This window comes from Lissotriton vulgaris, chromosome 2_1 (assembly GCF_964263255.1).
Source record: "Lissotriton vulgaris chromosome 2_1, aLisVul1.2, whole genome shotgun sequence".
In the NCBI taxonomy this organism is placed as follows: domain Eukaryota; kingdom Metazoa; phylum Chordata; class Amphibia; order Caudata; family Salamandridae; genus Lissotriton; species Lissotriton vulgaris.
Genome location: NC_141687.1, coordinates 339,088,380 through 339,103,637, shown reverse-complemented (window position 1 = coordinate 339,103,637; position 15,258 = coordinate 339,088,380).

Here is a 15,258-nt window from a genome sequence, read left to right as displayed (position 1 = left end):
CGCGTAGTTGAAAACGGTGACGTCCCACTGCCTCAGAGAGAAAAGAAGGGGTCGAAGATAGAGATTAAAAAGAGAGGGGATAAGGAGGAGCCCTGGGGGACCCCACAGGGCGAGTGCTCCCTAGGAGCCCTGAAAGTGCCCAGGCAAAGGGTCAGAGACCTCCCAGTCTGGAAGGATTTGACCCAAGCCAGCGCCAGGCCTTGGATGCCAGCCTGTTCGACACGGTGGAGGAGGATGTTATGATCCACCGTGTCGAAGGCGGCTGACAGGTCTAATAATACCAAGGCCTGGGGGGTACCCTTGTCAACGCCGTCTCTCAGGGCGTCCAGCACGGCCAAGATCACTGTCTCCGTAGAGTGGCCGGGTCTAAAGCCGGCCTGGTTAGCCTCGAGAAAGTTGGAGCTCTCGATAAACTGTGAGAGACAGGCGGTGACGTGGGCTTCCAGGATTTTAGAAAAGAAGGGCAAGAGGGAGATGGGGTGGTAGTTCGCCGGGACGGCAGGGTCAGCCCCAGGTTTCTTCATAAGAGGCACCAGCACGGCCTCCTTGAAGGGGCTGGGCACCGTACCGGAAGAAAGAGAAGAGTTCAGCAGGGGGAGGATGCAGTCGGGTAGAGAATGGCAGATGTCCCGGAGTATGGAAGGGGGACAGCAGTCGTCTGGAGATCCAGACTTAGTGCGGGAGGCCAGAGTGGCCAGAGATGTAGGATCTAGAAGAGGGAATTGTGTGTGCGAAAGGGTGTTGTGGGGGGGGAGATAGATCCAGCGCCAGGGGGAGTGACTGGAATGGTGTCCTTGATCAATACAATTTTCTGAATAAAAAAGGTGCTAAGTGTGTTACACGCTTCCTGTGTGGGGGCCTGAGTCGGGAGCATCTTGGGATCGGAGGTAAATTCGTTGAGGACTTTGAAAATTTCTTTGGACTTACAGGGGGCTGATAGAATTTTTTCTGAAGCATAGGCTTTTTTGGCTGCGGAGATGGCAAGTTTATACCTATTGCGAGCGGCCACATAGGCATCTCTACTTGATGAGCAGTAGTCTCTCCTCCACTTGCGCTCGAGTTGACGGAGTTCCAAATGGAGGGTTTTAAGTTGGGGGGTGAACCATTTATGGGAATTGCAGTGTCGGGATCGGGGGGAACTTGGTTAGGGGATCAAAGATATCGCTGGCTGTCATAAGCCAGTCAGCAATATGCCCATAGAGCTCATTGGTACCGATGTCATTAGGAAGCAAGGGGCGGGTTTGGGACAGGTGAGACAACAATTTGGGGGAGTCGGCAGCCCTCCACTTACGGGCAATGCCTCCCTCCCGCGGGGGGATCCTGATCTGGCCGACAGCCGAGATTGTGGTGTCGATCAAAAAATGATCAGACCACACACAGGGGGTTATAAGTGGGCAAGAGGACTTGACCCCATGGGTCCAAATGTGATCGAGGATATGGCCGCCACTGTGGGTGGCGGACCTGACTAATTGGATGAAGTTCAGGCTCGAAAGACCCTTGAACAGTTTGGAGGTATGCGGGCCGGCGTCCTCATGCTGGAACCAGTAGTTGAAGTCACCGATGATGACGATGCGGGGGTAGGAGGTGGCAATGTTGGTCAACTGATCGATGAAAGATGAGGGGAAGGACGGCATTGGGTGGGGGGGGGCGGTAAAGTACCATAAGGGTAACTGCACCCACCTCAGTCCCAAGACTAAGGACCAGGTTGTCCACTTCAGGGAGAGTCATGGCAGCGGAGGCAATAATCCTAAGATCCTTGCGTATTACCGCCGCCACCCCTCCCCCGGAGCGACCCCCTGATCGGTTGGTATTCAACAGAAAGTAGTCTGGGGTAACGCTGCCAAGATGTCGGGAAGGGAATCGTTAGTGAGCCAGGTCTCAGATAGTAGGAGGACGTCCGGCCTTTCGGTCATAAGTAAATGGAAAATGACGGCTTGGTGCCTGACCAAAGAGCGAGTATTTAGATATAGTACCCGGATCTGCGACTCGGTAGGAGCAGGGACGATGAGTGGTGGCGCAGGCCCAAGATGGGGGAGGGAGGTACCTGCAATACCAAGTGACGTGATCCGAGCCCAGGTGTCGGGAGAGAGAGGGCTGGCAGAGGCTTGTAGGCACATAAGAGCAGAAGGAGAGTAAAATATTGCAGTGGCAGCATCCCTAGCCCCTGGGCCCGTCCGGCCGCGGACGGGCGCAGACGGGCTGGACTTAGGCGCGACTTCGGCGCGCTGACGGCGTGCCCGCTGCGCTCCCTGTAAGGGGGCGCCATTTTATAGGCTGAGGTCGTGAGAGGCCGAGCGCTGCACCGCTCGCCTACTCACCCTCCTCACCCAAGATGGCGGCCAACAGCGCGACCCGGCGGGAATTGATCTCCTGCGAGGGCGGCTGTCAATGATGTGTCAGCGGGCTGCAGAAGCAGGGAATGGTTACGCTCGGCGCGCAATGGTGGCAACCTGCACAACAAAAAGGTTAGGCATGTACAGAGAGCAATTAAAATATTTAACAGTAAATTGTGCACGAAGGGCGCAGAACACAGCGCGAGTCAGGCGAGTGGCTAGGTCCCACTGGCCGGCTCGTGACATCCAAACAGTAATGGGTGGCGGCACAATGATTTTTATAGGCTGAGGTCGTGAGGGGCCGAGCGCTGCACCGCTCGCCTACTCACCCTCCTCACCCAAGATGGCGGCCAACAGCGCGACCCGGCGGGAATTGATCTCCTGCGAGGGCGGCTGTCAAAGATGTGTCAGCGGGCTGCAGAAGCAGGGAATGGTTACGCTCGGCGCGCAATGGTGGCAACCTGCACAACAAAAAGGTTAGGCATGTACAGAGAGCAATTAAAATATTTAAAAGTAAATTGTGCGCGAAGGGCGCAGAACACAGCGCGAGTCAGGCGAGTGGCTAGGTCCCACTGGCCGGCTCGTGACATCCAAACACTGCAAACCTCACGCTGTGCCTGCAAATTGCCTCTGCTTCAATGGAAGTCAATGGGAGAAATGCATTATCTTGCTTATTTATTTTTAAATTCCCACTTTCTACTTTTAAAGTGTTAGTGTATATGATTAGGTCTCGTCCTATTAATCGCGCAAGCGATAATAGGACGAGAGTATAGAGGCTCATCCAAGCTCTGAAACCATCACGGATTACGTCGAGTCCATGTGCGCATGCACGCGCTTTTTACCATTTGCTCCCGGAGCCGCCTGCCTCCGAGAGCTTCACTTCAAAGGGATCCGCTCCCCCGCCCCCTGCTTCACACTTTTCACGGCCGCCAGGCCGTGTCTCGCATTTCTCCTCCCCTCCTAATTATTCACCCCTGCTGTTGCTGCCCACGGCCTCCCCACAGCAATGCCAAGAGCTTGTTTGTTCATTAAAGTGATAGCGTTTCTCCTCCTGCAGGCACGGCATGCGCGGCATGCACTTTACAGGCTGTCTCACGCACAACAGACAAGGGTGCTGCTCCATGTTTCAGTAGGGTGCTGCTTTGATGTGTTTTTTGTATTTTAAGTTAATTACTATGGCGTTTCTCCTACTGCAGGCACAGCGTGAGGTTTGCAGGCCGTCACACGCACAATAGACATGGGCGCCGCTCCGTGTTTCAGTACGGTGCCTGCTTTGATGTGTTTTTTGTATTTCAATTTAATTACTATGGCGTTTTTCCTCCTGCAGGCACAGCATGAGGTTTACAGGCCATCATGCGCACAATAGACATGGGCACCGCTGCGTGTTTCAGTACAGGGCCTGCTTTGATGGGTTTTTAGGTCTCGCTCTCGAGACCTATTGTGGTTGAGAATGCTCTCAACGGAGACAGGCCGGGGCACGAGCAGATTGTGGTCTGTGGACGCGCTTCGCGCAGCGCACACACCACACACAGCGTTACTGAGGCCGGCGAAGGCACGCGCATACACACACAGACTCATACACACATGTGTGCACACACACACACAGCCGCCGCCCCTCCCCCACGCGCACACACACACACACCGCCGCCCCCCCTCCCTACCATCAGAATGATACGTGTATTCTGTTGCACCGCGGCTTCATGTGCAGTGTCCGTGACATCCAGGCCTCTCTGCGCATGCGCGCCCGAGATTACAGGCAGACATCCGACGAGACTGTTGGGTGGGGGCGAGCGAGGAAAGTCCACCAATGGGAGCTTCGGAAATTAGATCGCAGTTGTAGACTGAACATCTGCCCAGGCCTGTGTAGTGTTCTGGTCACACAGGTTAGAATCTCAGGCAGAAGCTAGTCGCTCTTTCAATGGCGATACATTTAGTTTCATTTGTAAAGAAATCGTGCATGCTAAAAAGCATTTAAAATCATTCTCGTGCGTGTGCGTAGAGTTTTTTTCCAAAATGCCACGCCCGGCCCACCCGCACGCACCTCCCGTCATCAGTGGTTCAGGCAGATGACTTTGAGTGCAGGCAGCAGCAGGCCTAGGCCACCCGGCCTATCGGATAAAGGCAGGCAGTACTAGTACTGCCCCCGGCTGGGAAAGAATATCATTGAAGTCCGGGCCTCAGGGGTTAAGTTAAAGGCCCTGCACCGGCCCCTGCCTTTCTTGCAGCCTTCTTCTATCCGGGCCGCGCAGTGGCATTGTACTTACTTGATCGCAGTCAGATGCCCTGTGCCCGAGCCGGAGGCATAGTTTGCTCAGGGCAGGCCATGGACTCGCATGAAGTAAACAGTAAACTGCGAGTGTGATGTGAACCAGGAGTGATGACTCTGGGTCCAAGGCCTGCCTTGAGCCATCATGCCTCTATGTCTGCACGCACATTGCGTTCTGAATATCTCCTAACCCTCCCCAGCCCGTAGATCGCTACTGTCTATGTTAACTGCTCCCTACATTCAATAGCATGAGGAGCAAGACAGCAAGATGTCCTCGAGAGCCGCAGTCTCTGACAAAGTCATCACTGCAGTGGCACGTCTATATATTGTGCTCTCCGGACTGTTCGGTAGATCTGTGGCTGACGGCCGACTCTGCAGTGATGTATTATATTCATATCAGCGCCTAAAGGATTCAGAGCGCTATATAACTGAGAAGTGTGAGCAAAAACAGTTCCCAACAGGTGTTATGTAAAGACAGTTTTAGAAATGTATGCAACATGCATTACAAAGAAAGGAGGACCAAGGAGTCAGAATGTTTTACAGAAAGGGTAATCTTATTTTCCGAGAACAAAAGGAAAAAACTTTCATGGGTCAATACAGTTAGAGCAGCACTGTACAGAGTGGATCTTGTGACAACCCAGTGACACTTGGTGCAAGTGCTATATACAATCAGTGATAGGTGAGTGTGCAAGTGTTAAAAACAACAGCAAAGGCGACGCATTGATCAGAGTATAAACATCAAATAATGGCTCCAACAGAAACAAGTTATAATCACTTGAAACACAATTATTTATATGAGAGCACAAGACGTGATATGCGTCGTAAAATTCAAGCTGTCTAGTCGACGGCGTTTCGATCCCCTTTGATCGGGATCGTCATCAGGACGGGGTTGTCGATGAGACAATGTTGGTCTTTCTAGGCAATTTTCTAGCAAGGCAGGAAATAATAGACAAAGCTAGGCCTGATTCAAGGAAGATAGCTGACGGGAACACCTTTTTCTCCAGACCAGACTTCTGCCACGTTACTGTGGAAAGAAGGTGGAAGCTAAGGCAGCTGATAGGGCCTTTTCAAAAGCAAGGGGCAGAAGCGTATCTACTGTTCCCGTCCAGGCTGAAAGTGATCAGGAAAGGCTACACCAGAATATTTACTTCAGAAGTAAAGGCAGCAGAATACCTAGCAGAATTATCGGAAGCTGGTAAGGGTAAGGGGAGTAGAACTAGATCCAGAACCCCACCAAGGTCTCCCACGAGAACTCCACCAAAGACCCCGTAAGATGATAAATACTGGGTAAGGCTTAACAGTGAGGAAATCAGGATGGGAGAGAGTAGCGATTCTACAGACTACAGGGGGCTACACATAGGCCAGGATTGGCCTATTTGCCCGTAGCAAGGGGGGGGGGGTTCTTAAAGGGTGGGGGGCAAGGGGGGGAGAGGGGTGGGTGGTGAGGGGGGGAGATAAACATGTTGGTTTTGGGCACAAATACGGTGAAGGAGTAAGAAGTAGGAAGATACACAAAAAGGTGCATGGGTTAAAATACACAAGCAAACCCAAGGGAAAAAATGTGGGGGAAACTCTAAAGAAATTCATTAAAGTTTGTTGGTGCAAATGGAAATTTGGATTAGGAAGATCTGTGAAACATAATGACCTGTAGAATAGTCTCAATAAATATATGTGGTCTCAACGAGTTAAATAAGAGGTTAAAATCTGCTGCTTTGTTAAAATCACTAAAACCAGACCTAGTGTGTCTTCAGGAAACACACATTGAGGGCACTAAGGCCTACTTATTAGATCAACTCGGCATGAAGGTTTTAGCAAAAACCAACCAGAACACCAAGACAAGAGGGGTGGTAATCCTGGGCAAAAGGCAGGATACACTAGTCAAGAGGAAGTTGGAGGATCAATGGGGAAGATGGGTTATAGCAGAATTAACGTTTAGGGGAGAGACTTTTACGCTTGTCTCAGTGTATGGATCTACCGGTGATGATCCCGATATTTTTCAATTTTTGGATGCAGAACTTGCACAGTGGCCAGAGCCTATTATTTTGTGTGGTGATTTGAATTTGCATGATGCAGATAGTAGTTTTCTAGATTCTGCGAGGAAGTACACGGGGAGGAAAAAGAGAACACATAGGGCTTTAGCGGACATGGCAAGGAATAATTCCCTAGAGGATCCATGGCTAAATTGTCACCCGAATTTGGATGGGAGTACTTTTTTTTCGGCCCCCCTTCAGATCTTAGTTAGGCTGGAGTACATTACTATATCGTAATTAATTTGGGATTATGTACATTAGCCCTCTTCCTTGTACCATGTGAACGCATTTAAATTGAATTTAGATGCACAGCTGCTCTTCGTACAAGTATAAAATTTATTTTGTTATTTAAAAGATGTGACTTTACACAGACAAATGGATTTACTCACTAGTACACTTATGAGAGCATGCTGTCATTTGAAGTGTGTGAATATCTACACACAGTGGAAAGGAGTAGGTGATGTGATGCCTTGAAAGTAGGCAAACGCCCATAAGTTGCTGGTTTCTTGTGTGTGTTCTTCTACAAACGATTGTGAATTCCAGCCTTGGGTAATGTCAAATATTTACTTCTGTGTAGGTAAGAGTGGGAAGAGAACAGAAAGGGCTTCCTACATGAAAAGAAGAGTCGTGTCTATAGATTGTATAGTTGTGTGAGGCTGTAGATACAAGTCATTGAAATATGCACAGCGCTACAAAGTGAGACAGCAATTGCATTAAGCGCCCTATGAAAAGAGCATGTTACATTGATAGGCTGATGGTCTGACTCTGACGGAAGGAAACGGTGCTCCCAATCTGCTACTGAAATGAACGCAGCCTCTGCCAACTCCCGGGGAATTCTGCCTCCATTAGCCAGGGATGCCCGTGTCCACGCGCCGTCCTCATATGCGGTGCACAGACGGGCTGCCGGGGGGGGGGGGGGGGTGGATGGACCGAGGTTGGTGCTACCAAAGCTTATTAGCTGCAGTCACACCTGATCCCGTGCAGAGAGAGGCCCGTCGGAACTCGGAGCGCAAACAGAGGCCGAGACTGCGCCTGAGCCCGCCCGCGAGGCAGGCACCAATTTCGTGGGCGAATATTCTCATAAAAAATAATAAGATGACATTTTATTCAACACTAGCGACGGGCAGGCTACGTATAAATCTCTGAAGGGATTACTTGCACGGCAAGGGATCCAGTGTACATTCAGCCCTTGGTCTCTTTAGCTGCAAGGATGGAGTCGTGTCCATTCAGTGGGTGGCCTCTCTGCTGGAAAGATGAGGCCACCCTTGCTCCGTGCACAATCCGTTACTAGCCTCTGCATACAGTGTGCAAGGCCTTTAAGTCCTTGGCCTTTGTTGAATATGATGCCCTATGCAGGCGAAAGGAGTTCAGTCTGCTTGTTTTTTTTTTTATTCTTTGAGTCCGTTGTCCACTCCTGCTGCAAACTATGCTTCTGCATCCTCTGTTGTTCTCGTGTCTGTTTCCGCGCGCGCGCACACGAGCATCTGTCTGTATGTGTACGCTTGGTTGCACGTGTATTTTATTTGTTATTTCACAACCCAGTGTTCAAATCATCCCTTCACACGTTCGCTCCCATTAAGAGTGCACGATTCAACCCCCATTCACACGCAATGGCATTCGTACGTTTATCACTTGATCTATGAATGTGATAGTCTGCGGAAGCTACCGTTTAAGCGGCCAGGGGCAGGCAGAACAGGATCATAATAGGTTCCCAGTCCCATTTCCTACTTGGTGTGACAAGTCACACTTTTAGTCAAAATGTAGGGAAACCACAGAACGGGGCTTCAGCTGGTCAGGCATCCTTATGAATGAAAGATTTTTATTGTTTCAGTTAATTAAAACCACAACAATACATTTTAAAGGAATCGACTAATGTGTTTAAAATTTCTTAACATATATGTACAATCTCTGTTAATATATTCTATAACACTCTCCGTCTAAAACCGAGTTTGTTATTTAAAATCGAATAAAGTGTAATAAAAATGCAGTATGTCTAGCTTAGTTCTGAAGTTCTTGATTTTTTCCTCTTTTATGTTCCAGAGCGCTCTCTGCCCGAGCTACCACAGTTGTGTTATCCTTTTGTTGACAGGGTGCCATGGTGTGTTTTAGCGCTTGGGAGTGGGCTGCAAGGAACTTTAGTAATAGGCAGTTCAATCGCGTGTCTGCTGGGTTCAAGGTTGCCATAATTGCAGATCTGCACGTTCTTATACCCCGCTCGTTCATAGACTTTTTTAACAGAGAGCTTCGAGCTTGAGCTAGATTCGGGCAGATGCAGACAAGATGAATAAAGTCCTCGTTGCTCCTCCCGCATAGTCTGCAGGTTTTTGGTCCATTATGCACCCAGGTTGGTTGGTCCATAATCGATGGGAATTTCCCCAAACGGAGTCTCATTAATTTCTGTTTTCTGTGAGCTGGAAATGTAATTGTCAAGTATGGGGCTGCCACAAGTGTTTTGTAATTTGATATTACCATCCATGCGTGTTTTCTGTTGGTAAACGTGGCTTTATCAAGTAAGAGAGAGTGGAATTTTGTTGACCTGTTTATAGCCTGTTTGAACGCCGGGTAAGGCAGGTTTAGTTCCCAGAGTTTTCTTGTTCCAGTCTCAGTTATGGAGTTTTCAAGATACTGGTTGTATGGGGATTTAGTGTCAGATCTAATTTCTTCCCATAGTGCTTGGTGCAATTCCGAGGCTGACGTGTTCTGTTTCAGTGTATACCAGTACTTAATACTTGCATACTTTCTTCCCACTGTTTCATTTACTGTTCCAAATTCTAACCTTGTCTGAGCTGGTGAGGCTCCCTGTTGTATTTGGAAGGTAGATTTGAAGATGGCTGTCTGCATTTTGTTAAGCAGATCCGCATCTTTCCCATGCAATCCTACACTGCCGTATGAGAGGGTTGGTAGAACTTTTGCTTTTATTGTTGCCAGTAAAGGTTTATATGATGGCCCCGTGAGCTTTTTGGCCAAAGATCTAAAAGCAAATGAGAGTGAATTTGATCTCTGAGTGATGTACGACATTTGCTGCTGATGGCTTTGTCGATTATCAAAGTAGAAGCCCAAGTACTTGAAGTTGGACACGGCCTCTAGCTTTGTTCCCTCCAGGTAGATGTTTGTACTGGCTGTCCGCCGCCTGGTGATAAGCATTGTTTTTGTTTTTGTTGTGTTTATCTCCAGGTTGTTATTTGTTATAAATTCTGCCAGCCCTACTAGTAACCTTTGAATGCCAATCTTCGTTAGATTCAACAATACCACGTCGTCTGCATAGGATAGATGAGTTAGAGGAAGGGAGCCAAGTTTAGGTGGATGAGATGGGATCTTATTTAGACTTGATGTTAGGTCTGCCATAAAAAGGTTAAAAAGATGGGGGGCTAGGACACAGCCCTGCTTGAGGCCTTTACTGGTGTTGATTTTTCTTGAGAGCCGTGTTCCACTCCCCAATTTAACTTCCATCCAAGTATTGGAGTAAAGGAGTAAGATCCCTCTCAGGATTTTATCCGGAATGTTCCAGCTGCACAATTTCCTCCATAAGATGTTCCGATCCACACTATCGAATGCTGCCTTTAAGTCAATAAAACATAGATGAAGAGGCATGTTGGACAGGCCACATGAAGGGCCGCTCTCCCCGGCTCAACCAGGCCCGAGCCCGGTCACGCTAGTACCACACACCACCATTACACGTCCTCCGTCCCCTCAGGGACCCCTGCCCTCGAGCATGTCAACCTCGTGGGTCCGATCCACTGCCAGCCTACGCGCCCATCCTGGGGCGCCATCTTGGACACCCCACCACGTGGCCACCTGGCCCCCGGCCGAACTCAACCATGGGCTTGGCCAGGCCTCAGACATCCCGGCACCACCATCCACCCAGGAGGCGAGCGGGCTACTTGGCAAGTCAATAGGAGAAAGAGGTGTCAATGGCTCTCCCCCGCCAAGTGCCGCTCGCCCATCGCCTCCCCGGGCACTGGCTCCACCCCCCTGCTGGGTGTCTGGGCCCCCTCATCCCGGACCTCCCGACCTCCAAGTGCGAAGGTCCGGACATCAAAGCACTCCAGCCCTATAACTGGGGCAGCTCCAGAGCAGGAAGGCAGTTGTATCTTGGAGTCGAGAGACGTAAAGAGGAACTCATCCTGGACGGACTACTGGCGCTGCCGTAGCTCTGTCCTGTGCACCATCGTCCTGCCTGTTGGCGCTGCCACAGCCGTCGTAACCTTCATCCTTCATCGTCGTCGGGATCTGCTGGCGTGGCCGCGGACCGTTGTAACCGTCATCTTTCACCGGGACCTGCAGGCTCCGCCGCGGACCGTCATCCTTCCTTCGTCCATCTCGGGACCTGCTTGGCTCCTCCACGGCCCGATCATCTAGAACGCCGAGCTCGAGGATTGAGAGCTATTTTGTACTCATTTGTAACTAAAGACTGTCCCGCTACCCCTCTCCTCAACCAAAGACTAGAATCGAGGGGACCCCTGAGTCCAGACCTCCTTGTATCATACCAACGTAACCTAAGAATTGCATATAAAGTCTCGTTAACCTTCAGTCTTGTGTGGCGTCCGTCTGTGGGGGGGAAGTTACTTGTCTGTACAGTCGTTGGAGACGGCTCTCCCTGGAGACCTCTCCCCGTAATCTCGGCCGACCCTCCCGGTCCGTCTAACATTGGTGGCCAGCGGCGCGATCCGAATCACCGCATAACGTACAGAGAGTAGCTCACCCCACAACGAACCACAATGACAACTAAAGAAAGCGGATCAACTGAGAAGTTCCAAATGGAAAAACTAGAGGAGTACAGCCATCGTGAACTAAAGCAGTTCTGCATCGAACTAGGTATCGCTACCACCGGACTAAGCACCAAGGACGATTTTAAGCATGCCCTAGAATCTTGGGCAGAGACCGGGGATGCCGAAGCCCCTGAGCAAAGCACCACAAAAAAAACCAACACGGCCCCTGAAGAGCAAAGAACCGGTCTCTCGCAAGACGAGATCCAAGAAAGAGAAAAAACCCGACTACACGAACTAGAAATGGCCCGACTCAAAATGGACATAGAACTCAAGTTAGCCGAACAAAAAATCAACTTAGAGCACCTACGTCTCCGAGAAGAGAGAGAGGAGAAACAGAGACAAAGGGAGCTCGAGGAAAAGAAACTGGCGTACGAGCACGAACGGAACCTAGCCGAGATCAACCTGCGCAAGCAAAATAAAGAGTTAGGGGTGCCCGAGAGACCACACACCCCAGGGACCACGGAGAAAAAAGTACACATCCCCAAGGATGTTGTCCGAGAATATTTCCGAGAGGACGACATCCAGCAATGGTTTAAGGCCTATGAAATCGCTATGACTGCGCACCGGATCGATAGGAACGATTGGGGAGCCGGCCTATGGGGCAGATTCCTCAATGAGGGCCGCGATACCCTGTTACAGCTCCCAGACCACCAGATGACCTCCTACGACCATATGAAAGCGGCCCTCCTCACCCGCTATGGCCTCACGCCCGAGATGTACCGGCAGAGGTTCCGAGACTGCACACGCATCCCGGGTACCACTTGGGTGGACTATGTAACGTACTTTAGCCGAGCTTTCGAAGGCTGGATCAGAGGAAACAACGTCACGACCTACGAGCAGCTGTTCAATCTGATGGTGTGGGAGCATCTGTCCAACAATTGCTTCATTGAACTACGCCAACACCTCCTCGACAGCAAGTTAACCGATCCCCGGCAGCTCGCAGCCGAAGCTGACCGGTGGGAGATCACCAGAGTGGGCCGGAATGGGTCCTACGAGCAGAACAGGAACAACCATGGTCACCACCGACCCAGAGGAGGAGGAGGGGGCCAAGGACGAGGAAGAGACAACACTCCGGCCGCCCCCGCTACCAGCACCACCCCCCCGGCCAACCGGGGCAGCACCCCGGCGCGACCAGGGTACAGAGCCAATGTCACGTGTCACCGATGCCAACGGGTCGGCCACTATGCCAACGACCCAAGCTGCCCGCAGTATCAGAGTCCAAAACCCCGCCAAGTGGCCGCCGTGGCCCTAGGGGAAGAACAGATCTCCGAGGAACAAGAAACAGACGAGCAAGAGTATCAAGAGTGGGAGCCAGCCGCCATGACTCTCGCGTGCTTAGGGGGAAGAGACATGGTCCCGCGGGTCCCCCTACCCGCTAACACCCAGAAGTACAGCCAATGGGTGAGCATCAATGGACAACGGGCCGAAGCCCTTCGGGACACCGGGGCCAGTGTGACAGCCGTCCGCTGTCACCTAGTGACCCCAGAACAATATCTACCGAACATTCTCTGCCCTGTGCGATCAGCCGACAACTCGGAAAGTCTGTGTCGGATGGCCTGCGTCCCCTTTGAGTGGGGAGGGGTCTCCGGCATGTTGAAGGTGACGGTCCGAGACGACGCCCCCGTGGACTGTCTCCTCGGAAATGACCTGGAGAGCTCCCCGTGGGCAGCCGTGGAGCGCAAAGAACACTTGGGGATGTTGGGCGTCCCGGACTGGGCGTGCGTCACCACCCGGTCCATGGCCGCCCGTGCCAACCATCCCCCGGAAGAACCAGAATGGCCGGCGCCACCGCCTCCGGTCGCCCCAGCCGAGACCACCGACCATGACACCCCCCTCGAACCTGCTCAACCTTCCGACCTCGCTAACCTTGACCAGTGGGCCCAAGAGGGGGGGCCCACACAAGAACAATTTCGCCAGGAACAGAAGACCTGTCCCTCCCTCGAGGGACTCCGCCAGCAAGCGCTCGCCCAAAGCGCAGGAGATACCTCCCGAACTCATTGGGTCTACTGGGACAATGATCTGTTGTACAGCGAGCAAAGAATCGCCGAGCTGGGGGCCAACCGAGTACTAGTAGTGCCCCTCCGCTTTAGAGCCTTCCTGCTGAACCTGGCCCACGATGTTCCCCTGGCAGGACACCTGGGACAAGATAAAACCTACAGTCGCCTAGTGACCCACTTCTTCTGGCCCAAAATGAGAAACGATGTGCACCAGCATTGCCGATCGTGCCCCACGTGCCAAGCCAGTGGGAAGAGCGGCCGCAAACTAAAGGCCCCCTTGCAACCTTTTCCAGTAGTCACGACCCCATTTGAGAGGGTCGGAATAGACATTGTGGGCCCCCTGGACCCGCGTACAAAACAAGGCCATCGCTTCATTCTGGTGCTAGTGGACCACGCCACCCGCTACCCTGAGGCTGTTCCTCTCCGGACCGTGACAGCCCCAGTGGTCGGCCGGGCCCTGATGGGGATCTTCTCCCGTGTGGGGTTCCCCCGAGAGGTCGTCAGCGACCGAGGCACGAACTTTATCTCTAAATACATGAAATCCCTCTGGCAACAGTGTGGGGTCACCTACAGATTCACGACCCCCTATCACCCCCAAGGGAACGGACTTGTTGAGCGGTTCAACCGCACGCTAAAAGGGATGATCGGGGGATTGGAAGAGCCCCTCCGTCGCCAGTGGGATGTGCTGCTGCCGTGCCTCCTCTTCGCTTACCGAGAGGTCCCACAGAAATCCCTAGGCTTCAGCCCATTTGAACTGCTATACGGGCACCCAGTGCGGGGGCCGCTCAGCCTGATCAAAGAAGGCTGGGAGATGCCTCCGGCCAAGAACCCTCCAGATGTCTTCCGGTACCTCCTCACCCTCCGAAACCAGTCCCGGCGGTTCAGAGACCTAGCAAAAGCCAACCTAGAGGCCAGTCAAGAGGACATGAAAAAATGGTATGACCAGAACGCCTCATCCATCGAATTCGAACCAGGGCAACAAGTATGGGTAATGTCCCCCACGGAGCCATGCGCTCTCCAAGACAAATGGACAGGGCCCTTCAAGGTAATCGAGCGCAAGGGACCTGCCACCTATCTGATCGATATGGAGTCCTCCCGGAACCCACTCCGAGTCCTCCACACCAACAGACTGAAACCCCACTTTGCACGAACAGAGCTCAGCCTACTGATGGCCACAGACAATGGGGTTGAAGACGACTCCGAGCCTCTCCCCGACCTCCTGCGGACCCAGGAGCAAGACGGCTCCGTGGATGGGGTCCGACTCTCGGAGACCCTCACCAGAGAACAACGCCAAGAGTGCCAAGCCCTCCTGTCACAGTTCGCCAGTCTGTTCTCCCTCACCCCAGGTGTCACTTCCTGGTGTGTGCACGATGTGGACACCGGAGACAGCCCTCCCATCCGCCACCGGGCCTACCGCGTACCTGATCGGGTACGGGCCTGCATCCAGGCGGAGGTGGCCAAGATGCTCACGCTCGGGGTCATCGAGCCCTCAGACAGTCCATGGGCCAGCCCGGTCGTACTGGTCCCCAAAGCAGCCGCCCCCGGAACCACACCAGAACTACGGTTCTGCCTCGACTACCGGGGCCTGAATGAAGTCACCAGAACAGACGCACATCCCATCCCCCGGGCGGATGAACTGGTCGACCGAATGGGAGCTGCCCGCTACCTCAGCATCTTCGACCTGACAGCAGGTTATTGGCAGATCAGCCTCACACCCCGAGCACAAGAACGTTCTGCCTTCTCCACCCCCGATGGCCACTACCATTTTACGGTCATGCCCTTCGGCATGAAGAATGCCCCAGCGACTTTCCAACGGCTCGTCAATCAGGTCCTGGCAGGGCTCGAAGGGTTCAGCGCCGCCTA